The following is a 25,549-nucleotide window of genomic DNA, read 5'->3' as shown; positions in this document are numbered from 1 at the left end:
CCCTTTAGAGGTTTATTAGCAAGCAGTTTCATGCAGAAGCATGTAGGATTGAACATTTAGATGTTAATTGCTTGTTATAAGCTTATTTATAAAAAAAAATGTTAGAACATGGCCATGTCATAGATAGTAGGAATGTTTTACCACATCCTTCCTCTGATGAATCCAATTCCTGGACTCCCGACTCTGGAGCTGAATCCTTTTAACAAGCCATATCTGGAGACATTTTTCCTTCAGAGGTTGCTCAGAATGTGTTCTCCTCAATAGCCAACCAACTGGTATACTCCGATTAAAAAACGTGTCTCTCCATCTGAATCACCTGTCAGTGGCTTCCTCAGTCAGTGAGCTTTTTATTTCCTAGAATGATTCGCTATATACTGTATGCTGCCTTGTTAGTGCTTAAATATTTAGACATTCATAAACATAATGTACATGGGGAATGTAGTTTTTAATGTATATTTATGATGTAGTACTAATACTTATACAGGTGGGCAGTTATATGTTTTTGATAACTAGTCGCATATAGGCGGTTTATATCAAGTGGCATTAGGTACTATTATATTTTATAATTTATATATGTATGGTTACTTATATTGAGGTTATTATCCATAACAGTACGATATATTATGTGTAGATGGTTATATGCTATAGGATGCTATGTAAAATGATTTGTATAGTATAACAGGATTTTGTCCTCTAGGATTGATTTCGGATTACTATGGTGATGGTCTCACAATTAGTGATTCATCAATGATGATGTCACTCACAATGCGCTACCGGCCGGGTGAGTGGTCCCGTTTCCGGAAGCAGCGTCCATGTGGTGTTTGTACCTTTTATAAGGTGAACTGTATTGTTTATTCTTTTAGCCTGATGACAGTGCATAATTAAAAGCACTGAAACGTTGCTGACATTAATGCCATTGTTGAAGTGATGTATTTCAAGTGTCTGGAGTGCTGCGCCATCAGGATCCATAAGTATACAATACTAGCGCAGGCACCAGACCATTACTGCTTGTAAGGGAAGAGCCAAACTTTCTGCACATATATATATATATATATATATATATATATATATCACCACTCGAATCCCGCTAGCCTAGACCACTCATCCCATCCACCTTTCAACCTAACATAACCAATTATTTGCCAGCAAACACTTTTTCCCCTGCCAGTGATACACACGCCTGCATAGGTTTATACTATTATAAATAAGATTTGCATAATTATTCATACTTGTATTTTATGTTCTTTTAAAAAAAACTATTTCCAATAAAAAAAAATCTGGATTTTCTAAAAAATAAACCTTTGTTAATCCATTCTTCTGAAATATTTATATTTTAAAACTCTTACTAAACTTACGAGTTCCCTCACAGTGCCTGGAAAAGAAATAAGTAATAAAGAGTCTTTCTGGCCATTATTTGTTCTTTCCAATAAAATTGCACTGTACAGCACATCTCATTGACTCCCCTGACGGAACAAAGCAGAGATGTTGCTTTAAGTGTTTGTTGCAATCACAGATGTGTTGTCAATAAAAGTGTTTTCATACATAACTTTCCGCAGAAATGAGCCTAAAGTATTCAAGTGATTTAAATTTTGTGCTGCCTGTTATTTGATTTCATGCACTGTCCACAACTACGTCACATTAAGTTTAATGAGGCAACATTCCCATCAAACTTTGTAGCAGAAATGATTATTTCTAGAGGAACTTGCTACAGATTCAGAATTTTAAATGTGTTGAGCTCATTGAGACAGTTACTTCATTGCTACCAAGGCAGTCCTTTTTAATGGAAAGTTTTCACTTTGTGTGCTTCATGACATAACCCTTTATGAAACCTCTGAAAACCTTGTGATGAAATTTTAATGTGGATAGTTTTCAGGAAATAAAATGATGTGAGAGAGCCCTTGACAGGGCGATGATACAGAATCCAGACAGAAAAGATTTATGCACAATTTCGGAGAAAATGAATTCATTTGATAACTGACCTGAAATGAGTCACTCTTTTTATTTTGTGTCTAAAAGTACTTTAATGATTTTAACATTTATCTATTACATTTTTGGTGTTTGATCTATTATTAACAACAGCAATCCACTGAGAGAAGTTATGTTTTTATAAAAAAAAAGGATAGTTTTCTGCTTTTTCCCCTCTTTCCTGGTCTTATGTTTTCACGCATTGTGATAAGTTATCCTACTGGGAGCTATCACCAGGATGTCATATATTTTGTGTGACCTTACCATTTGTTTTTTTAGAAAACTTGTATCTTATTTTCTCTGTGAGGATAGCCTAAGAAAATGAATGAACTGTAAGCAGCGGCAATGCGTCACACTGGTGGTCTATTGAAGCTCTACGTTATCGTGAAGAAATGAAACCAGGGTCAACTTATTAAAAATGTATTCTGACAGTTTTGTTAGATTTTAGATGAGAGGTAATAAAATGAGGTCACACTTACATCTTAAATCGCCAGAAACAAGGGGAGATGTTACAGTGAAACACAACTCGCAGTAACATAATCAGAGAACCCTGTAGCTGCACAATTTCAGACATGAGATATTCATGCAGATATTCTATGATAAAAAATGAAGTCTGTTCAATGCAGAAATGTATTAGATCTAGACTTCATATTATAATTAAGTGCAGTGTGGACTTAAAACTTGTTCTGCTTTTCAGTTGTAATAGAGTATTTATTTGAGCTGGGAAGTAAGCATGTCAATTTAATATCTATCTATCTATCTATCTATCTATCTATCTATCTATCTATCTATCTATCTATCTATCTATCTATCTATCTATCATCTATCTATTTATCTCTATATCAATACATACCTTATCTATATTTTTTAAATGGATGAAAAAAGGTTACATTAGCCATTCATAACATTGACTGTCGCTTTAATTGTTGGATATAAGGCTAAAGAACTGATATTTGAAGAGAACTGCTAGGGGTTATGGAAATATAATAATCATTACCGTATATTAAAAACAGCCAATTGATCACCAAATGCATGTTTAAATACCATATAATATTGTTAATAAGTTAATTTTTTTCAGAGATGGAAGCTCTTACTCAATGGAACCAATAGTTGATTGCTAGAGGGTGGAACCAGGAAACATCCTCATAACCCCCCCCCCCCCCCCACACACACACACACACACACACACACACACACACACACACACACACACACACACACACATACTCCCTGTTTTTATTGAGAATTTTTTTTTCTAATTAACATCTGCTGACAGTCATTTGTTTATCCCCCTCCCCAGGGACCAGCTCACTCAGCATGAACAGATGAACAGCCTCTCCCTCCACTTTCTCCTGCCTAACATGCAGCCTGGCCTGCTCCTCACCTCTGCAGCAAGCGAGTGTTAGAGTGTCCCTGGTGGATACTGTAGTGCTTAGGGTTGCTATATTTCAAAAATATAAAACTGGGACACATTTGAGGGATTCAACCGACGCAGTCATAGAGAAATGCAGGGGATGTTTCTGGTTATCTAAAAACTCCCCTCCTCTTGGACAGCAGCTCAGATTTGGATAATCGTAGTATATAATATGATTATTTTTTATTATTATTATTATTATTATTATTATCCTTTATTTATATGGCACCACAAGGGTTCCGCAGCGCCCAATTACAGAGTACATAAACAAATAATCAAACAGTTGATGACAGTATAGGACAAGTACAGTGTAAATAAACATAGTTACATCAGCAGATGATATTGGAATAAGTATCAGGTGGCAGAAGACTGCTGGATTTGGTGCAGTTGAAGATTATTAAAGAAAGGATAAGCACATGAGGGAAGAGGGCCCTGCTCATGAGAGCTTACATTCTAAGGGAGAGGGGTAGACAGACAGGGGTGACACAGACGGGGTACATAGAGAGCATGGAACATTTGGTTAGGATGAGATTTGGCTGGGTTTGGTGAAGAAGTGGGTCTTAAGAGCCCGTTTGAAGTTTTGTAGAGAGGTGGAGAGTCTGAGGGGGAGAGGTAGAGAATTCCAGAGAAGTTGTGTAGCATGTGAAAAATCTTGGAAACAGGAGTGGGAGGAAGTAATCTGTAGGCAGGAGAGTCGGCGTGCATTAGCAGAGCGAAGAGGACGGGTGGGAGTGTAAAGGGAGATAAGGTCAGAGATGTAGATGGGAGAGGAGTGGGTGAGGGCTTTGTAAGCGAGTGTGAGAAGCTTGAAATGGATTCTGAAAGGGAAGGGGAGCCAGTGAAGGTCTAGTAAGAGAGGAGAGGTGGATGTAGTGCGTTTGGTGAGGAAGATGAGCCGGGCAGCAGCATTGAGGATAGATTGGAGTGGAGAGAGGTATTTGTCAGGAATGCCAGTCAGGAGGAGATTAAATTAGTCCAGTCTGGAGATGACCAGTGAGTGGATAAGAGTCTTAGTAGCATCCTGGGTCAGAAAGGGTCTGATAATGGAAATATTTTTTAGATGAAAACTGCATTTTTGTGAGAGGTGCTGAATGTGTGGTTTGAAGGAGAGGGAGGAGTCAAGGATTACTCCAAGACAGCGCACTTGGGGGCTAGAGGAGATAGTAGTGCCATCAATAGATAATGAGATTGTAGGAGGTGAGGGAAGATGATCAGCTCGGTCTTAGACATGTTAATTTTAAGAAAGCGCTGGGACATCCAGGAAGAGGTAGCAGAGAGACAGTTGGAGATATGAGTGAGGAGAGCAGGGGAGAGGTCTGGAAAGGAAAGATAGATTTGGGTGTCATCAGCATAGAGATGATATTGGAAACCAAAATAACTAATGAGCTTACCTAGTGAGGATGTATAGAGAGAGAAGAGAAGAGGACCAAGGACAGAACCTTGGGGTACCCCTACAGTTAGTAGAAGTGAGGGGGAGGTGGAGTCATGAGAGGAGACAGAGAATGAAAGGTCAGAAAGGTAGGAGGACAGCCAAGAGAGGGCAGTGTCACGCAGACCAATGGAGTTAAGGATTTGCAGTAGGAGAGGATGGTTCACAGTGTCAAAAGCAGCAGAGAGGTCAAGTAGAATAAGTAGAGAGTAGTGTCCCTTAGATTTAGCAGCATGGAGGTCATTGCATACTTTTGTAAGGGCAGTTTCAGTGGAGTGGAGAGGACGGAAGCCAGACTGGAATGGGTCAAGCAGTGAGTGTGAGGAAAGAAAGGAAGTAAGGCGGTTGTAGACAATACGCTCAAGGAATTTGGAGGCAAAAGGGAGGAGAGAGATTGGTCGGTAGTTGGAGAGAGTGTTTGGATCAAGGGTAGGTTTTTTAAGAATAGGAGAGATGAGTGCATGCTTGAAGGCAGAGGGGACAGTGCCTGATGAGAGGGAGAGATTGAGAAGATGGGAAAGATGGGAACAAGCAGAAGGAAAGAGGTAGCGGAGGAGGCTGGAGGGGATAGGGTCAAGTGGGGAGGTGGTGAGGGGACAGGAACGAATGAGGGCCATGACTTCCTCTCCAGATGCATGGGAGAAAGATGTCAGAGTAGGTGCGAGGGTTGGGGAGGGTTGGTAAGGGATGGGAGAAGGCTGGTTACTGATGGTCTGGTGTGATGTGATGTCCTGACGTATGGAGTCAATTTTGGATGTGAAGTAAGTGGCAAAGTCAAGAGCAGAGAGTGAGGAAGGGAGATGAGGTGGAGGTGGGCAGAGGAGTGAGTTGAGAGTGGCAAAGAGGCGCCGGCGGTTGGAAGACTGGGAGGAGATGAGGTTCTTAAACTATGACTGTTTAGCAAGAGAAAGGGCAGCACTGAAGGATGAGAGCAAAAGTTTGAAATGGAGGAAGTCTGCCTTAGAGCGTGATTTCCTCCAGTGACGCTCAGCAGTATGTGAGCATTTTTGCAGATATCAGGTGCATTTGGTGTGCCAGGGTTTAGGTGTTAATTTGGGAGGGTGAATAGTGGGTGGTGGAGCAACAGAGTCAAGAACAGAAGTAAGGGATGCATTGTATGTGGAAGTGGCTTGTTCAGGGCATGAGAGAGAGAGAATAGGAAAGAGAAGTGAGTCAAACAGGGAGGAAAGGAATGTGGTGTCAATAGCTTCAATGTTACGCTTAGTGATGGTAGCCATAGGAGGTAGAGATGGGGAAGTCGAGAGAGATACAGTAGGTTAAAGGAGAGCAGGTGCTGGTCAGAGAGGGGAAATGGGGAGTTGGAAAAATCAGAAATATCACAGTGGTGAGAGAAGACCAGATCCAGTGAGCTCCCATTCACATGGGAGGGTGAGGAGGTCCACTGGGAGAGACCAAGTGAAGAGGTGAGGTTAAGGAGTTTAGAGGCAGGGGATTGTGTGGGGATGTCAATAGGGATGTTGAAATCGCCTAGGATAATGGAGGGAATGTCAGAAGAGAGGAAGCCAAGAAGCAAAGTTGTCGATGAATTTGGAAGCAGTGCCAGGGGGGCGTTAATGACAGCTACTCTAAGATGGACTGGTTGGAAGAGGCTTATGGCATGGACCTCAAATGTAGAGAATGTAAGGGATGGTGTTATGATTCCAGCACTCTGGTCAGAGGAGATCTTATGGCAAGGACCGGAGCACTGGAACGGAATGCTGGGGAAGGGAGCAGGACAGGAAAATAGCCCCTGGCGCCCTAACTCTGTTATCTCACCCGTGTTGTCAGAAATCCCCTGCGAGACTATGGTTTCTTGAGCCCTTGGCAGCCGCGTTTGAAGGGCGGATTATGTCTGCCCAACTTCGATGCCCCCCGGTCTTAATGAGAGACAAAGGGAAACCCGAGACAGGGTGATAACAAGAGGCCCTCTAACTAAACAACCAGGCCAGGGGCTAAGCAAACTCAAAACTATAATATGTGCAGAGAAACCGCCAGGGAAAAGGACAACCAAAATATCCACTTGTCCAATTCTCCTACCCGGCACCGCCGAGTACCAGAGAGGACTTGTGGAAGCGGAACCCTCCGCAAATGCTCCAAACACAAAATATAAAAGGTAAAGCGGCTGAGCCGCAACACACGGCAGAGCCGCAACTCACGAACACCACTGGATATAAAACGGTGATCAGTCAGGACTCCAGGGAACCAAACGACCTCTTGGGATGAGATGACAACTCCCGAATACCGGACTTCAGTGGACTGGAATGACCGGATACAGCAGGACTGGAAACAAACTCTCAGCAAACAAAGGCAGCTTGCAGGAAGCTATTACCGGCGTCTGTGAGAAGCCCTGGGAGTGTATTTAACAAGGAGTCCTCCAATCAGCTGCTAAAGGCTGATTAGAATAAATGCCGTGCAGCTGCCTTGCTGCACGGCCAGAGAGCAGGTGAATATCTTAATTTCCTAAAGCCTAGCAACGGGGAACGCGGTCCGTCAGTGGCGTCCCCGTTGCTAGGGTCCGTGCGGCTCAGCGCGCCCGGCGTCTAGCGTTGCTAGGGAGCCGGTGGCTGTACGCGCACGGCGTCTAGCGTTGCTAGGCGCCGGGCCGCGCAGACAAGCGGACCCCGGCGCCTAACAGTACCCCCCCCTTGTGGAGGGGTCAAGGAACCCCTAAAGCCAGGTTTCTGAGGAAATTCCCGAAAAAATGCCCTCTTGAGCCTCGGGGCATGAAGATCCTTATCCAGGACCCAAGACCTTTCCTCCGGACCATAGCCTTTCCAGTGAACTAGAAAATACAGCCGACCCCGGGACAACTTGGAATCGAGAACCTTCTCTACCAAGAACTCCTGTTGTCCCTGTACATCCACTGGAGATCTACCCTGAGAGATCTTCCGAGGAAATCTACTGGAAGAAACGTATTGTTTCAACAGGGAACAATGAAACGTATTCCCAATCCTGAGAGATCTTGGTAAATGTAACCGAAAGGCAACTGGGTTGACTCTTTTAATAATAAGAAATGGCCCAATAAATTTGGGTCCCAGTCTAGCCGAGGATTGTCGAAGCCTGATGTTGCGAGTCGACAACCACATCCTATCTCCCACCTTAAAAGTGCAAGGACGTCGGAGCCTGTCAGAAAATTTCTTCTCTCGAAAGGCCGCTTTTCTGAGAGCAAGGTGCACCTTTTTCCAAATGGCTCTGAGATGGGAGGTTAAGGTTAGCGAGGAGACTGAGGAATGATGAAAAAAAGAATTAGCTCTGGGGTGAAAACCAAAAACTGAAAAGAATGGAGACTCTTTAGTGGAGGAATGACAAGAATTATTGTAAGCAAATTCAGCCAACGGAAGAAACTCGGACCAATCATTCTGGAGTTTGGCTGAAAACAAGCGCAAATATTGTTTCAATGATTGGTTAACTCGTTCGGTTTGCCCGTTGGATTGTGGGTGGTAACCGGATGTTAACGACAATTTCATCTTCAATGAGGCACAAAAACATTTCCAGAATTGTGCGATGAATTGTGGACCCCGATCAGAAACAATATCAGTAGGCAACCCATGAAGCCTGAATACATGGCGGAGAAACAAAACTGCCAACCCTTGGGCAGAAGGCAATCGGGGAAGAGCAATAAAATGAGCCATTTTACTAAAACGGTCCACTACCACCCATATGACTCGGAATCCGGCTGAAAGGGGAAGGTCAACCACAAAATCCATGGAAATATGAGACCACGGCCTGAGAGGAACATTTAAGGGCATAAGTTGCCCGATGGGCAAGGAACGGGGAACCTTATGCTGTGCACAGACCTGACATGAATAAACAAATTCCTTGACGTCTTTAGAAAGACCAGGCCACCATACTGAGCGAGAGACTAACTCCAATGTCTTAGAGACTCCTGGATGCCCTGAAACTTTGTTATCATGGAATTCCGTTAAAACAGTAGCTCTCAAAAACTCAGGGACGTAAAGACGACCAGCAGGAGTAATTCTAGGAGCTTGGTGTTGAAGCTGTTTTAACTGGGTAAATAAATCTTGTGTGAGGCCCGCCCAGATGACCGAAGATGGAAGTATGGGGGTAACAGGATTGTTATTGTGAACCGGAAGAAAGCTACGTGACAGAGCATCAGCCTTAGTATTCTTGGAACCAGGCCTGAAAGTGATTATAAATTTGAAACGCGTAAAAAATAATGCCCAACGTGCCTGCCGGGCATTAAGCCGCTTAGCCGATTCAATGTATTGCAGGTTCTTATGGTCAGTAAATACCGAAATAGTATGTTTTGCTCCCTCCAGCCAATGCCTCCACTCCTCGAAAGCCCACTTTACCGCCAGTAACTCCCGATTACCAACGTCATAGTTGGATTCAGCGGAGGAGAATTTCCTGGACATAAAGGCACAAGGATGTAACTCCAGAGACTCCGGATCCTTTTGAGAAAGGATAGCCCCCACTCCAACCTCCGAGGCATCAACCTCCACCACAAAGGGCAATTCCGGATTAGGATGTCTGAGGACTGGAGCCGAGACAAAGGCTTGTTTCAAGGCCCGGAAGGACAACTCAGCTTCACGCGACCAGTTGGTAGGATCCGCTCCTTTCTTTGTCAGAGCTACAATGGGAGCAACCAGGTCAGAAAAAGAATGAATGAACCTCCTATAATAATTCGCAAACCCTAAAAAGCGCTGAATTGCTTTTAAATTGGTGGGTTGCGCCCAACTAAGGATGGCCTGGAGTTTCTTTGGTTCCATGGAAAATCCCTGAGGGGAAATTATGTACCCTAAAAAAGATACTTCCGTGACATGAAACTCACACTTCTCCAGCTTGGCATATAAATGATTCTCACGTAACTTTTGAAGAACCAGACGCACCTGGGTAACATGTTGTTCCATTGATTCAGAAAAAAACAGGATGTCGTCTAAGTAAACGACCACGAATTTCCCTAGGAAGTCACGGAGCACATCGTTAATGAGGTCTTGAAAAACTGCCGGAGCATTGGACAGGCCGAACGGCATCACCAGGTATTCGTAGTGACCCGACTGAGTACTGAAGGCCGTTTTCCACTCCTCTAAGGTCAATTTTAGAAAAAATCACAGCAGAACGTAACTGATCAAAGAGTACAGAAATCAACGGCAAAGGATAGGTGTTTTTAACTGAGATCTTATTCAGGGCTCTAAAATCAATGCAAGGTCTAAGCGAGCCATCCTTTTTCTCCACAAAGAAGAAGCCTGCACTTAAAGGAGATTTTGATGGTCTAATAAATCCTTTCTCAAGGCTCTCCTTTACATAATCATTCATAGCCGCAGTTTCTGGCCCGGATAATGCATATAATCTTCCCTTTGGCAATGCGGCACCAGGAATTAACTCAATAGCACAATCATAAGGCCGATGGGGAGGCAGAATGTCCGCATTGCCTTTGGAGAAAACATCAGCAAACTCCTGGTATTCCACCGGAATGAGTTCTGGAATGATAGCTGCTACTCTGACTGGAAACGTGATACATTCCTTATCACAAAAAGTACACCATTGTGAAATCTCCCCCGACCGCCAATCAATGGTGGGATTATGAAAGGCCAGCCAAGGGTGACCCAGAACAACTGGAACTGCTGGGCAATGTGTAAGAAAGAACTCGATTTTCTCGGAATGTAGAGCTCCTACTGTAAGTAGTACAGGGGGTGTATGGAGAGAAATAATCCCATTAGACAGCGGACTCCCATCTAAGCCATGCATGGTGACACACCTACCCAAAGGTAACTGAGGAATGCCTAAGGCCTTAGCCCAATTTAAATCCATAAAGTTTCCTGCAGCTCCACTGTCAACAAAAGCCAACACCGAAGAACTGAGGCTGCCAAAGGAAACTTTAACTGGGACTAAAAGGGAGTTATTCGAGGAGATAAGCTGCAGACCTAGGTGAACCCCCTCACAATTCACCTGGTCAAAGCGTTTTCCCGACTTGTTCGGACAATTACGAGCAAAATGTCCCTTACCCCCACAGTACAGACAAAGACCAGAATTTTGCCTTCTGGCTCTTTCTTCAGGAGACAGCCGGGAGAGACCCATCTGCATGGGCTCCTCTACGTCTTCAGGAATGGAATATACACACGGACTTGACCTTACAGGTGCTCCTTTTTCAGCCCTCCGCTCTCTGAGACGACGATCAATCTTAATAGAAAGCTCCATGAGTTTATCGAGAGTCTCAGGAGCGGGGTACTGAAGGAGACTGTCTTTTATAGACTCTGATAAGCCGAGGCGAAACTGACTGCGCAGGGCTGGGTCATTCCAGCCACAGTCGTTCGACCAACGGCGAAACTCCGTACAATAAACCTCTGCAGGATTTCTACCCTGTCTGAGAGCGCGCAACTGACTTTCAGCGGAGGCCTCTCTATCAGGGTCATCATACAAGAGCCCTAAAGACTCAAAAAAAGCGTCAACTGACAACAATGCCGGATCCTCTGCTCTTAAACCAAATGCCCAGGTCTGAGGATCCCCCTGGAGCAAAGAAATAATAATCCCGACCCGCTGAGATTCAGTACCCGAGGAAGTCGGTCTTAAACGAAAATAAAGTTTACAGGATTCTTTAAAATTAAAAAACTCTTTTCTATCACCAGAAAAACGGTCAGGCAAATGCATCTTTGGTTCAGGGACTACCCTTGGGGAAGCTCGCAAAAGATCTTCCTGCGACTTCACCCGAAGAGAAAGATCCTGAACCATCTGAGTAAGTTCTTGAATCTGGCTGACTAAGAGCTGACCAGGATTTGGCCCTAAACCTGTTGGATTCATGAGGCCGATAAACTCTCACAAAACTGAATGAGAAAACATTAAACCCCGTTTAATTTTAAGTTTTGGTATGGCCGGTAATAATGTTATGATTCCAGCACTCTGGTCAGAGGAGATCTTATGGCAAGGACCGGAGCACTGGAACGGAATGCTGGGGAAGGGAGCAGGACAGGAAAATAGCCCCTGGCGCCCTAACTCTGTTGTCTCACCCGTGTTGTCAGAAATCCCCTGCGAGACTATGGTTTCTTGAGCCCTTGGCAGCCGCGTTTGAAGGGCGGATTATGTCTGCCCAACTTCGATGCCCCCCGGTCTTAATGAGAGACAAAGGGAAACCCGAGACAGGGTGATAACAAGAGGCCCTCTAACTAAACAACCAGGCCAGGGGCTAAGCAAACTCAAAACTATAATATGTGCGGAAAAACCGCCAGGGAAAAGGACAACCAAAATATCCACTTGTCCAATTCTCCTACCCGGCACCGCCGAGTACCAGAGAGGACTTGTGGAAGCGGAACCCTCCGCAAATGCTCCAAACACAAAATATAAAAGGTAAAGCGGCTGAGCCGCAACACACGGCAGAGCTGCAACTCACGAACACCACTGGATATAAAACAGTGATCAGTCAGGACTCCAGGGAACCAAACGACCTCTTGGGATGAGATGACAACTCCTGAATACCGTACTTCAGAGGACTGGAATGACCGGATACAGCAGGACTGGAAACAGACTCTCAGCAAACATAGGCAGCATGCAGGAAGCTATTACCGGCGTCTGTGAGAAACCCTGGGAGTGTATTTAACAAGGAGTCCTCCAATCAGCTGCTAAAGGCTGATTAGAATAAATGCCGTGCAGCTGCCTTGCTGCACGGCCAGAGAGCAGGTGAATATCTTAATTTCCTAAAGCCTAGCAACGGGGAACGCGGTCCGCCAGTGGCGTCCCCGTTGCTAGGGTCCGTGCGGCTCAGCGCGCCCGGCGTCTAGCGTTGCTAGGGAGCCGGCGGCTGTACGCGCACGGCGTCTCTAGTTGCTAGGCGCCGGGCCACGCAGACAAGCGGACCCCGGCGCCTAACAGATGGTTCTGGTGGCATGAGTTGGTAGGAGTAACTAGAAGGTAAAAGGACCCCAACACCACCCCCATGGCGACGAGGTCGGGTGTGTGTGTGAATGTGAGGCCCCCAGCAGAGAGAGCAGCAGGAGAAGTAGTATCAGAGGGCGTAATCCAAGTTTCAGTAATGGCTAGCAGGTGTAGGGAGTTGGAAATGAAAAGGTCATGAGTGGGGACCAGTTTGTTACAAACAGATCTGGCATTCCAGAGGGCACAGGATAGGGGGTATGAGTTTGTGGGAGAGATGTGAATGAGATTATCAGGGTTGCTGTAGCGATGAGGTGAGATTAACTTTGAGGGCGGGGATGAAGAGAGAGTAGTGATGGTACGGGTGCCTGAGCTAGGAGGGGAAACTGCTGGAGGTGGGCAGGGAGGGAGGTCAGTGTGATGTGGATGGGGTGTGGGGAGGTGACAGGAGGGAGAGAGGGGGGACAGAGCTGAATTGTGGGGTAGCAGGACCATGGGGCAGAGGTGAATGAAAGTGGGGTAACAGGAAAGGAGGGGGAAGGAAACAGAGGGATGGAGGGGAGACAGAGGAGGAGGTGTAGGAGACTAGTGTGGATGGTTAAAGATACATTATGTTACTGTTCCTTTTTTTTTTTTTTTCTCTCTCCCTCCCCTGCGATTATATGCCTATTCCTCTATGACTTGGGTGGTGGGGGCCCAAGGACCTCTATCTTTTCTAGGGTCGGGTGGTTGTCACACCATGTTTACTCTCTGTTCTTTTAGATTTGCTCTCCCTCCTTGCCTTCCCCCCTCCCCCCCTCCCCCTCTCTCCTCCCCTTTAGCTCCTTCAGCCTACTAACTACAATTTGCACTTTGCATGGGTTTTGCCCACACACGGGACCCGGTCCTCACAACCCTCTCCTCTGAGCGGCTGGGTTCACCCATCCCCCATTCGCCCCTTACGGTCGACGTCGGACGAATTAGGCCCGTAGGCCTGTTCTTTCCCTGGGTCCGACCAGTGAGAATAGATTCTCTATGTTTGTTAATTGCAATCACTACCATACACCTATTTCTCCTCTATTCTCTTTCCACCTATCTTCTTCCTTCTCAGGTCTTCTTCCCTTCTTTTCCCCCTCTCTCTTCGGGGGTCCCACCGGTGCGCTTCAGTTTGAGTGGTGCTCCACTTATATTCCATGGTTCTTAGAATAGTTTCCCTGAACACGAAAGGCCTGAACAGTCCACACAAACGCTCTCTTCTGTTTCAAACCCTCAAACAACTCAGAGGCGATGTTATATTCTTACAAGAGACCCACTTTTCGGGCACATCACACCCTGAACTTAGGTCTAAAACCTTCCCGCACACTTTCCATGCTTGCGATCCTATACGCAAAAAGAAGGGGGTCTCTATACTCTTTGCTAACCACCTTGCTTTTACCCCCTCCGATATATTAAGGGACCCTGAGGGTAGATATCTATTGTTAGTGGGACTGTTGAATGGGATCCCCTACACATTCCTGAATGTTTATGCTCCAAACCAACTTCAGGCCCCTTTTTTCCATTCCCTGAATAGCCTCCTAGCTCTGCACAGACGCGGTAATGTGGTTTTAGGTGGGGATTTTAATGTGACCCTGGATAGCGCCCTGGACAGATCTAAACCTCTACCCAGATCAATGCGCTCCTCTCATTCACGTAATGCAGCTGCTTTGAATCTCTTGCTATCCCGACACCTTCTCTTCGATACATGGAGAGTGAAAGAGTCGACCTTTCGGGATTACACTTACTACTCCTCTATTTATGATGTCTACTCAAGATTGGACATGCTCTTTTTGAGTACAGAGCCTGCCCAATGCATTCTAGACGCCTCCATTTACCCTAGCACGTGGTCAGACCACGGCCCAGTCACGGTGGACGTCCCAGGTCCGCACCCTCCCGCTCGCCACCCTACGTGGCGGTTGAATGACAGAATACTTCTTAATCCCCAAACGAAAGCCCACATAGCAGCCGAAATTTCTCATTACTTTCATACAAACACATCCTCGACTATTTCTCCTATGTTACTGTGGGATGCCCACAAGGCGGTTTTACGAGGTTGCCTGATTAGCGCCTCCTCTTATAACAAGAAGGCTAGAACCAACCGTATCCGGGAACTATCGGACTTGGTCACATCCCTTTCGCTGAAACACAAAGCGTCAGGGTCAGAAGCGGATCTTTCTGCTTTGTCCTCTGCCAAGGGCGAATTGAACATGCTCTTGACGACTAAGGTGGAAACTAGCTTGAAATGGCTCAGCCAGTGTTTTTACGAAAAGGGGGATAAGGCTGATCGGCTGCTAGCTTCTAGGCTTCGGACTAAGCTGGCAAGGAACAACGTTCTGTCTATTCAGTCTTCCCCTGGGAAGAAAACTTGTGAGCCTAAATGTATCACCGAGACTTTCTCTCGCTTCTACAAGAAGCTATATAATGCTTACGGGCCCTCACATTCTAGCCCGGATTTTCTTACGTACGTGCGTGCCTTTCTGTCCCAGTGCCATCTACCTCGCCTGTCCCCAACGATCTCCGCGGAACTAAACGCTAGGATCACCGATGAAGAAATCGCCAATGTCGTTAAAGGTTTAAAACCTAACAAGGCTCCTGGCCCAGATGGCTTCTCAGCCGTCTACTATAAGACTTTTCTGCCCCAGCTTATGCCCCACCTTTCAACCCTATTTAATGCTGTCCTACAGGGTGCCTCTTTTTCTAAATCGGCTCTGGAGGCCAAGATCATAGTTATTCCCAAGGAAGGCAAAGATGCATCCAACTGCGCTAACTATAGACCTATATCGCTGCTCAACTCTGATATTAAGATATACGCAAAAATCTTGGCCCACCGATTGAACAGCGTATTGCCCCACCTTGTCCATAATGACCTGGTGGGATTCATCCCGGGTCGTCAAGCCCGCGACACTATGAGACGGATCATCAGCCTTGCTCATAATATCAACCTTACCCGTACCCCTGCTCTTTTGCTTTCTCTGGACGCGGAGAAAGCGTTTGAAAGGATAGGATGGCCCTTTATGTTCGAAACTCTTGCTCACTTTGGCTTTCAGGGGGAATTTCTCACGGGGATTCAGGCTCTGTACTCAGATCCGTCTGCACGGGTATCCGTGAATGTAGTGCTGTCGGACCCTTTGGGTATCTCCAACGGCACCAGACAGGGCTGCCCACTCTCACCCCTGATATTTGCTCTAGTAATAGAACCGTTGGCTGCACGCATCCGGGCTTCGACCGACATTGGGGGGTTAGAGGTGGGGAGCTCAGTCTACAAGATCTCCCTGTTTGCGGATGATGTCCTTCTTTCGCTCTCCTCACCGCACACTTCTTTGCCGAACCTTCTCCATCTTCTATCGGAGTACGGGCATGGATCGGGATATAAGGTCAATTGGTCCAAGACGGAAGCTCTCCCCTTCCATATTTCTTCTACCCACCTAGCTCGCATGCAATCCAACTTAAAATTTTCTTGGTGTGTTTCTAAAATCCGTTACCTGGGATCTATATCACGCGCCGCTATGGGGACCTTTATAAGGCAAACTTCGCCCCCTTGCTTGTCACCATTAAGGCCGATCTCCATAAATGGCAGTCCCTAATTATATCTTGGTTGGGACGAATCATAGCTCTGAAAATGAATATAATCCCCCGTCTACTTTATCTGTTTCAGACGCTGCCTGTGAAAGTCCCGGACTCTGTCCTGGCGCAAGTTCACTCTTGGTTTCTCCGCTTTGTTTTGAAAAATAAGGCCCATAGTATAGGTTTCTCCACCTTACGCAAAACTGTACAGGAGGTCGGAAGAGGCTTCCCAGATATCCGCCTTTACTATCTGGCCACTCATCTTAGCCAAGCTGTCGCTTGGTTCGCCCCTGCTCAGACCATTCGATGGCTTCAGCTAGAATCTGCACTGGGTCATACTATGTCTTTGTCGTCTTTACTCTTATCCTCCCCCAAAACTAGATCCCCCCATTTGCAACTGCACCCTGTGCTGGAATTCTCCTGCCAGATCTGGGACTACTGTACTCGGCGCTTTCACCTCCTGTCATCTCCCTCTCTGCTTACCCCTTTATGGGATAACCCTTCTTTCACCCCGGGTCAATCTCTGACTCGATCTCGCCCATGGACGGAAAAGAACATCCGCTTTGTACAGGATGTTTTATCTGGGGGTACGTGCGCGCCTCTATCGGACATCATAACAAAATATGATTTCCAGGAGGCAAACCCTTTTTCCTACTTCCAGATAAGACACTTTGTCTCTTCTATATCGAATTCTTCCCCGTTCCAACCTTTATCCACTCTGGAGTCATATAGCTATCATAAACCGCTTGCTCGAGGAATCATCTCCCTACTATACTCCCTTCTCCAGGTTGGAGGGCAGCCGACGACCCCGGCTTTTGTTCTCCAGTGGGAGCGGGATCTTGGTCCACCGCCTGCTGACCATGATTGGTCGGATGTCTTCACTGCTGCCGCGCAATCCTCCATCTCAACGCTAGTGAAGGAAAATGCTTACAAAATATTATATAGGTGGTACTTAGTCCCCTCTAGACTACACAAGATGTTTCCTTCTTCTTCGCCCATGTGCTGGAGGGGTTGCGGCGGTCATGGCTCTTTCCTCCGGAACAAAAAAAAAAAAAAAAAGATACATTATTAGGTAGACACTGAGTGATGTGGGGAGTATAAGAAAGCCTTGACATAGTGTTAAGTAGGTAAATAGGTTGAGGTAAAGTGGAAGTAGGAGAGGAGACTGTAAGGGAATCAGAGCATAAGAATTGCAGAAATGCAGGTGAGAAAAGCAGTGTAGGCTCAATGGGTGTAGATTTAGTATGAAATGAGTCAAAAGTGTAGATAAAGTGGGTGCAGAAGTGTATTTGGACTGTAAGAAATGAAAGGATTGTGAGAGGGTTAGGAAGCAATGGTAATTCTGTTCGATTTTTTTAAGTGTTTGTAGATGAGAAGATGAACTCACAATTGTCCCAAAGAAGATCTTTGTGATCCTGATTTTGGATGGAAACTTGATCTTACATATGTTCCTTTCTGCAAATGGGTTGCATTGTGTTCACAGAGTGAAAGTTGGAGGGTGATAAATTTGCATATACAGTTGATATTGATAAGTAGTTCATCTGTTGTTGTTTGAGGTTTTCTTTCAGTTTTTCGTCCAGTTTAAAACCAGGCTAAGTCCAGGCTTTGATATTAAAATTATATATCTGCTCCCTTTGAGCCTACTCCCTTTGAGTCCTACACCTTAATCAGCCTGCTATACTCTAATATGAACTAACATTAACATGTGTAAGGTATAGGTTTACTGATTAAAACCCCACCCATTGCCCAACACCCACTGGTGGGCAATAAAAGCTAAAACAAACAAATAATGATATGGGAGGAGGACATCCCAAATTCCCCAAATATCTAACAATTAAACAGCCTAAATTCTGCATATAACAATAACTCCAGATTACCTAAGCAAAACAGATACTGCAGGCTATAGTATCCTAGTTCACTGTGCAGCTGCTGAGAGTTGTAGTAATTGTTTTGATTACCTAAGCAAAACAGACACTGCAGGCTATAGTATTCTAGTTCACTGTGCAGCTGCTGAGAGTTGTAGTAGATTACTAGAGCTGCTGCAACATGCAGTGTAAGGGATAGAGTGGATCTGCTGCACATGCCCAGTGGTAGCAGATTATTCTACAAAGTTTACTGTGTGTGTGGATCTGAATGCTCAGATGGACCAGAGAGTAGCTGCCAAGAAGAAGAGACAGGATACTTACTATGAGGTGGGAAAATGTGCTTATAATATGCAGTTCTGTCTCCTACTTGTTCTATTATGTATGTATGTATGTATGTATGTATGTATTTATTTATTTATTTATTTATTTATTATGGGATGTTTAACCATTTCCTGACCAATTATGTCACTTAAATTAATAAAAAATGTTTGAAAAAGCCTATACTATAGACCATCTATAGTATTAATCACTGCTTAGTAAAAGTCCCCATAATGGGTATATTCAATAAGAGCCGGATCCATTCTGACATGTATTTGTCGGAATGGATCCGACAAGCCCTATTCAATAGTGTGGCCAAATCCAACTGTCAGATTTGGCTGTTCCCTCCGATCTGTGCTGCTGCTGTCAGCTGCTCCCCGTGTGTGAGATCACAGGGAACAGCTGGAGAAAGTCACACAGCCACATTCAGTGCCGGCCAGGGAGCGCTGCCAGGAGAGAGGAGCATGGCCGGGGGGACGTCAGAGAGGAACCGTGTCCTCCAGCATCCGCTGCTCCAGCTGCCCCTGCTGGTTAGCACTCTCTCACCCTCCTTTGCCCCGCTTCCGTGTCTCCACACCTCAATCCGACTTTTTAAAAGTCGGATTGAGGTTATCGGAAACGGGTCAAATCCTGTCAGATTTGGCCTTGTTTCCGACAAAAGCACGTTGATCTGCAGCTATTTCGCTTATCCACGGGTTTTCCGACGAGTCGGGAATTCCTGACTTGCTGGAAAAAAACAGCCTCTAATGTCGGAAGCTTTCCGACAAGATGGCAGCTTCCGACACTTATTGAATATACCCCTAAAGGGGGTACACATGTAGAGATGTGTACTGAGTGATCTATCACAGACCGCTCAGCACACATCTCTCCCCCCGCTCAGCACACAGCACAATGTGTGCTGAGCGGAGGGGGATGGGGGGACGCATACGTCACACAGCGGTGAAGTGAACGACCTGACCAGATTGTGCCTGCATGCAGGCCAATCTAGAGTCAGTGAAAGCAACGCATGGGGCTGTGCATCGCTATCGCTATCTTGTCAGATTGCTTAGAAATTAAACAAAAATCGCTCCATGTGTACCCCCATTAACTCCTACTGTATAATTCTCTAATCTGTTTCTCTTATCTGTCCATAGTGAGTTCATAAGTGAAAATACAAGTTCTACTAAAGAACAAAATACAAAAAAGGGGGATAACCAAGCATAGGATTCTTCTTGATTTTTTATAAATGCAGATGTTTGACCAAACTTAGGATTTGGTATAGAGGGAGGTATCCTCGTACCTATGCTCACCTGGAGTAGGCAAACATTGAAATGTATCTTTTATCCTCTTTTACGCATATCAAGAAGAGTACTTTTCTCTCCAAATGGTTTAAAAGATGTAATCCTCAAAAGAAAATAAGAGTTTAAAACATTTATTTTAGGCATGGAAAGATATGCACATTAAGAATTAAAACAATAAAATCACAGCACAAGATGGTAAAGATTACTGCGTACCGCATGTGACCTTTTGAGAAAGGCACACTTTAGGCTTGAGGGTTTAAGGATGGAAAAACATGGGCAAAATGCCTCTTTTTCCTGGTGTGTACACTTCTAAGGTTCCCTGCGGTAGCAGCAGGCTGTCTCTTCCACCAACGCGTTTTGGACTAAGTCCGTTGTCAAGGTGTCAAAGGGGGGAATTCAAATGTTTGAAAAGTCGGTTGGATGTCTGTTTTTTTCCTGCCTATTAGATAGGAAAAAGCAGACACCCAACTGACTTTTCAAACATTTGAATTCCCCCCAAAGAGTTAGTTACTCGAAGTGAGAATAGAAATTCCACCACAGTTGAAAACACTCAAACATCAATTCCCTCCTCAATTAATATTTTTAAAAGGTTAATCCAATTATATTCTAACTTTGGATAGGCTGGCTTCTGAATTAGAAGTCCACTTCTCCCAACTTAATTTAATTATACCTTTCAATTATTTTGTTCTGTACAAAATATTGTTCTTCATCAATAGTAATGGAAAAAATGTGCTTAACAACTGGCACATCAGTGGCACTTCAGCACTGAAGTACCCAAAGTCATGGGATATTCATGGGATATTATGTAAAGGTAATGACAAGTTGCACCACTGATCTGTGATGTCAGTTTGAACACTGGCTAGGCTGCTCTTGGCAAGGCGATGTAAATGATCGGAATTCGAACAGGGCATGATAGTGGGTTCCTGACGGATGGGACATTCCATTTTTGAAGTTGTGTGGACATTCAACATTCCTTGCTCTATCTTGTCACATGTGTACTGGGAATACCTCATGGAAGGCATTACCACCAACCACAGCGGACTATCTGTGTTTAATGATGGTGACCAGCCGCGTCTGTCCAGAATTGTCAGTGGTATCAGACCAGCAACACTAGCTCAAATCAAATAGACATTAAATGTAGAAGGTACCAGATGCGTATCCAGCAAGTCAGTGCAGTGTTCTTTATCTTTCATAGACTGACTCTTCTACTTATGAGGATGGCCACTGCCTTGATCTACGTTTCTCTAAACTATGCTCAGTTTTTGATCTCTAAAACTCATTTCCCTTTCTCAGATCCTCTCCATATCACAGGCAAACTCTGCTCCATTTTTTAAAATTCTCAGATGACATTCAGATGTAGACATCCTTGTCTTTGCTGCGATTCAGCATGCTGCAACATGGCTTGCTGCATGGCATGCCAAACTGTGACTATTAGCAGCTGGCGATCACTCCATTAATTCCTAAAGGAATTAATGTTCAGATCGCCGGCTGTGAATAGTCGCAGCCTGTCACGTCATTGAGCATGCCGCATTGCAGCATGCCGCATCAAGGTAAGATGTACATGGCTACCTCTGTACTCTACAAAGTTTTTGTTATACTTGCAGAATTCTCAGTTCTTTTAATTATGAACAACTCTTCAACTTTCTGCATCAACTTTTTTTTACACAATTTCCATATTCTCCTATTCAGATATGGCAGTACCACATCTTAACCAAGCCCTAGCAACAGCATTTGATCAAGTGGTGTCAGCTCTTTACAGTTCTTGTCATCTTTGATGTCAGCTATGACACGCTAAAGAAACACAACATCTGAAAAAAAATTACGCAAAGTAGAACATCATTTGAATAAATCTTGTACTTCTCATAACTTTCCACATTTTGTGCCATCTACCACACTTACACAAATGCTAAACAAACATACTTTCAATCAGTCATCTTCCATGAATGTCTTTTTAATACATTTACATTTTTTCTTTACCACCCACACTATACCCACCAACTACCATAAGTGCCTAATATCTTGCTTACTACTTTATAACATGATATGGTATCTTCTTTCTCAACAAGAAGTCTGCTCAACTTGCTTCTTGAACCCTTTGGTGCCTTATTTTAATTAATTAACTAACTCTTATCTTCCTAATCTTTTACCTCCACCTTTTTGTCCTACCCTCACAAATCAGTGGATCCTTGTCTCCTGTGCATGACAATCCTCAACTAACATCTGTTATCTCGCTGTGTCTACTGGTATATGTCCATCCTTTTTCAAGCATGCAGTGATTACTCTTATTCTGAATAAACACAATTCTGACCCAAATTATCTTAAATGACCAACACATCTCCCAGCTCCCTTGTCACTTCAAGCTTTCTGAGAGGTTTGTCAACACTCCCCTCACACGCTTTCTTGCCTCCCTCACACAACCTACTTTCACCTCTTCAGTCATGCTTTAATTCCAAACATTCCACTGAGAATCCACTTACCAATATCCCTTTCAGACAGAAGCCCTTTGGATGTACTTACCCTTTGACACCGCTACTGGGACTGGGTTATTTTCCGGTCATTGCTATTCACACGGGATACTTGTAGATGATGTAATCTCCAATTTTCTCCTGAGCCCACCGATCAGCAGTCTTTTAGGCATGAACTAGGTCAGATGACCCAAATGATGTCTTTCAAACTGCAACCGACCCAGGACAGACCCAGAAACAAATAACCCTGGTCTCAACCCAGGTTGCGGACCCAGGATGCATGACTCGGGTTAACCCTGTTATACAAAAAGGACATTACTTACTTCTAATTCCTCTGGATCTCTTTTCTGCATTTAAACAATCTCTTCTCATAAAAATGCTACATTTCCGAGGTCTTCAGGACACCTCTGTCTTATCCTGTTTCTTATCCTACAATTCATATCAAATTGCACTTTCAGTGTTTTATACAGTATCTCGATCCACCTCTTCTGTGCTTCCTTTTAAAGATGGGGTGCCACATGACTCAGTACAAGATCCTCTGCTCTACTCTATCTGTATCTTGTCCCGTGGAAAATAATAATAATAATAATAATAATAATAATAATAATAATAATAATATCAGTATAAACTCTATGAGGGTGATATTCAAATTTACCTATACACTCCAGATCTCTCTTTTTGTATTTGTTGTGTCAATGCCTTTCTGCCATTCCATCTTAGATTTCCTCATGCCACCAGAAACAGGGGTAAATGTATTATCCTTTGTTATGAGGGAGAAGTGGTATCAATGCACGTTATGTGCACTGATACCGCTTCTCCCCAATGTATTACAGTGGTGGTGCGTACTCAGTGACAGGGGCGCAATGGGGCAGTATGGATGGTGTATTGGTTAGCATTACTGCCTCACAGCACTGAGGTCATGGGTTCGATTCCCACCATGGCCCTAACTGTGCGGAGTTGGTATATTCTCCCCGTACTTGCGTGGGTTTCCTCCGGGTACTCTGGTTTCCTCCCACAATCCAAAATTATAATGGCAGCTTAATTAGATCCCAACAAAATTAACCCTAGTATGAATGTATGTGCGTGTACATGTGATAGGGAATATAGGGGGTCATTCCGAGTTGATCACTCGCTAGCAGTTTTTAGCAGCTGTGCAAACGCTATGCCACCTCCCACTGGGAGTGTATTTTAGCTTAGCAGAATTGCAAACGAAAGGATAGCAGAGCGGCAGCAAAGTTTTTTTTGTGCAGTTTTAGAGTAGCTCAATACCTACTCAGCACTTTTTGACATCACAAACACACCCTGCATTTGGCCAGCCATGCCTGTGTTTTTCCTGGCATGCCTGCGTTTTTTCGAACACTCCCTGAAAACGGTCAGTTGACACCCAGAAACGCCCACTTCATGTCAATCACTCTTTGGTCAGAAGTGCGTCAGAAAAACTTCGCTAGACCCTGTGTGAAACTACATCGGACGTTGTAAAAGTACGTTGCGCGTGCGCATTGCGCCACATATGCGTGCGCATTGCGCCACATATGCATGCGCAGAAGTGCAATTTTTTTGCCTCATCGCTGCACAGCAAACGAATGCAGCTAGGGATCAACTCGGAATGACCCCGATAGAGTGTAAGCTCCATTGGGGCAGGGACTGATGTGAATGGCCAAATATTCTCTGTAAAGCGCTGCGGAATACAGTATGTGTGCACTATATAAATAACTGGTAATAATAATAAGAATAATAATATTGGTGTTGCTATCTAAAAGATAGCATGCTGATATGCGTGGGCAATGTATGAATGGTTTGCAGCAATTTTGACAGCTACAGGTGGTGATGCTCTATCTCTGCAGAAGAGACAGAGCTATCCCTGGCTCTATCCCTGGCTGTGGGGGTGCCGGCTCAGGGTGACATGTATGATCTTGAGTGAGTAGTGAGATCCTGCACATGCCCAGTGGAGCTGACCGGGCAGGGACACACTACGCATCAGCACTAAGCTGATGCGCTGAGAGCTGAGATGGGCATCGCTGGAGGGGGGAGTTTTCACTCCTCCACTTCAGCAGACAAGATGTTCATACATCTTGTCGATGTCCCTTTCTGCTTCAACACGGTAATGAAGTGAAGCAGGAAGTATTATAGTGCATTAATACATCCCCCCATTATCTTTCAAAACAGAGCTAATAATATTCCCAACTGTCAACAGACATGACCTACAGTACTTCTTTATGGAAGAGATGTTACAAGCCTTCTGAAAAGTGAAGTGGACAATTGGAGATGTTGCCCATAGTAACCAATTGGCTACTACCTATTCTTTTATATGTACTTGATAAATGCTACCATGAAGCTGATTGGTTAATATGGCAATGTCTCCACCTATTCAGTTCTCCACTCTTTAGAAAGCTTGATACATTTTCCCCTACAGTATCTCTGTTGCCAACACAAAAATCAACTGTACCCCTCTGCAAAATCTTTATTCATGCCGTCATTATCTCCCACATTGACTATTTTGCAATAGCCTCGTTGCTGTTCTTCTCCTAAACAGACTTTTACTCCTACAATCTATTTGTAAGTAGCAACTAGAATGATTTTTCTCTAATCATAAGGAGTTATATGTGTAACAACATACGCCATCATTGTAATTCAATCTCATGCATTTTTCTTTTGCACATGTGCATTAAGAAAATGTGTATCGTATACAATTAAAACAGATGCACATCCAGCTCTATATTATCCCCGATATCTATGTGGCCTCACATAACTTTTCCGGGTTGGGTTCGAAATGCCGGCGTTCAGGATTCCGGTGGTCAGAATACCAACTGCATCATCCCGACTGTGAAAATCCTGACAAGGGTAAGGTAAGAATACTTACCTTCCCCCAATGCCCCCTAACCCTCCCTTTCTACAGCTTAAACCAAACCCCCTCCACAGCCTAATCCTAACCCTCCCTAGTGGTGCCTAAATCAAACCCCCGCTCCCCGCAGCCTAACTCTCTGCCCAACAGCCTAACCCTCCGTGGGGGTGCCTAAACCTAACTCCCCACCCCCACTGCCTAAATCTAACCCCCCCTCCCCACAGCCTAACCCTAACCTCCCCCTCCCCTGCAGCCTAACCCTCCATGGTGGTGCCTAAACCTAACCCCCTCTCCCCACAGCCTAACCCTAACCTCCCCCTCCCCTGCATCCTAACCCTCCATGGTGGTGCCTAAACCTAACCCCCCCCTCCCCACAGCCTAACCCTAACCCTCCCCGGTGGTGCTTAATCCTACTCCTCCTCTCTGCAGTCTAAAAGTAACCCGCCCTCCCCCACATCTCCACCCTAACCATCCCCGGGGGTGCTTAAATTTAATTCCCCCTCCCCACAGCCTAAACCTAACCCCTCTCCCTGCATCCCAACCCTAATCCTCCCCCCACAGCCAAACT

This window comes from Pseudophryne corroboree, chromosome 4 (assembly GCF_028390025.1).
Source record: "Pseudophryne corroboree isolate aPseCor3 chromosome 4, aPseCor3.hap2, whole genome shotgun sequence".
NCBI lineage: Eukaryota > Metazoa > Chordata > Amphibia > Anura > Myobatrachidae > Pseudophryne > Pseudophryne corroboree.
The sequence above is the reverse complement of the archived record's forward strand: the minus strand, read 5'-3'. Positions refer to the sequence as shown.